The following is a 1,870-nucleotide window of genomic DNA, read 5'->3' as shown; positions in this document are numbered from 1 at the left end:
TTTTTTTTAGTGAGAAGACAATTCCCCACCCCCCTTGTTTTTGTATCACACCACAGGCTCGTTTTTTTTTTTTTTTTTTGTCAAACACAGAAGCCAAGACAGAAACCAAAAATTAAGTTGAGAGATAGGAAGAACACTGAGTCATATTTCTTAGAGGAAGAAATATAGACGCTGGACTTTAACTTAAAAGACCCAAATTGGGATTTTCTAATCATTTTCAAAGCACCTCATTCTGAGGGCCTTGTTGCCAGCCCTTGATCTGCTCTGCATAATAAAATGGCTAATCAGGTGACTGGTGTTGTGGTGCAGTTAGAAGAAGAGAAAGAACCAATGGATACTTCCAGTGTACCTCACACAGATCACTACAAGATACTGATAGAGGCAGGTCTCCCACAGGTGACAGAAACACTTGACGAAATGTTTCAGACAGGATTGAGAGCTTATGTTGTTCTTGATGAAAGGGCAATTGATGCTCTCAGAGAATTAATGAAGATGGAGCTCTGTTTGTACTGCAGCAGTTCAAAGAGAGTGACTTATCACATGTTCAGAACAAAAGTGCATTTTTATATGGAGTTAAGAAGACCTATAGACCAAGGAAGAAACAGGAGCAAAGTACAAGAGTCCACAAAGGACCCTGATGAAGCAAAGATCAAGGCCTTACTTGAGAGAACTGGCTATAATCTAGATGTAACCACAAGAAGTATGGTGGTTCTCCGGAGAGTGTATACTGTGGCATGCAACCTGGAATTGGAGCAGAGGTTTTTTGTATATAAAATAACAATAGAATTATATGGGGTTGAGTTAATGTCCCTTTTGAGAAGGCTGGTCCCACGTGGGATCTACATCTTATGATGGATGGGCAGAACAGAGGGTATGACTTTATCACCTTCTGTGCAAAAGAAGCTGCACAGGAAGCTGTTAAACTGTATGGCAACTATGAAATTTGTCCTGGGAAGCACCGTGGAGTGTGAATTTCTGTGGCAAACAACAGGCTTTTGGTTGGATCAATTCTGAAGAATAAGATTAAAGAAAATATTCTGGAAGAATTCAGTAAAGTCACAGAGAGTTTGGTAGATGTTATTCTGTATCATCAAACCGATGAAAAAAAGAATAATCAGGGATTCTGCTTCCTTGCATATGAGAATCACAAGTAAGCAGCACAAGCCAAGTGCTGGCTGATGAGTAGAAAAGTTAAAAGTAGGGGGAAAAGTAGTTACATTTGAATGGGCTGACCCTGTGGAAGAACCAGATTTAGAAGACCTGGCTGAGGTAAAAGTCTTATTTGTGAGAGAAATTGGGCTACTACTGTTAAAAAAGAAATATTGGAGTGGTGTTCCCCACACTCCAAGAGGTTGGGCTGGCTATTCACAGCAGGGGGCACCTTTGGGAAGATCAAGAGACTCTAGGAGTAGCAGAGGGGGTTCTGCACAATACCAGAGAGTCCGTGGTTTCTGTGGCGCTCAGGGCAATTGTGGGGGAAGTGTAGGAGGCAAGAGGAAGGTAGATTGGCACAATCAACCTGATTCTAAGCACTGTCAAACCAACAACCAACAGAACTGTGGTTCCCAACCCGTTGCTTAGCAGTTGTTTCAACAAGGTGGTGACTATTTGGGTAACTAGGTAACATAGTGGTTACGAATCGCGCTGCTAACCTCAGGGTCAGCAGTTTGAAACTACCAGCTGTTCCACGGGAGAAAGATGAGGCTTTCTGCTCCCATAAAGATGTACAGCCTCAGAAACCCTGTACAGGGTCTCTATGAGTCGGATCCGACTCCACGGCACATAACAACAACAGCAACAATGGTTACAAAAATGACAACCAGGCATACTTCTGGGCAACAGTGGAAATAGCCAAATGAGGGCTTGAAAA

The 1,870-nt window shown here is 42.5% G+C and overlaps 1 pseudogene; it reads left to right on the top strand.

Annotated features, from left to right (window-relative positions):
* The first annotated feature begins 276 nt into the window (after positions 1 to 276).
* LOC102824926 lies at positions 277 to 1,581 on the top strand (annotated as a pseudogene).
* Positions 1,582 to 1,870: the final 289 nt, after the last annotated feature.

The sequence above is a fragment of the Chrysochloris asiatica genome, unplaced genomic scaffold (genome assembly GCF_000296735.1).
Source record: "Chrysochloris asiatica unplaced genomic scaffold, ChrAsi1.0 scaffold00022, whole genome shotgun sequence".
Lineage (NCBI taxonomy): Eukaryota > Metazoa > Chordata > Mammalia > Afrosoricida > Chrysochloridae > Chrysochloris > Chrysochloris asiatica.
Note: the sequence above shows the minus strand (reverse complement) of the source record. Positions and strands in the feature narration are given on the sequence as shown.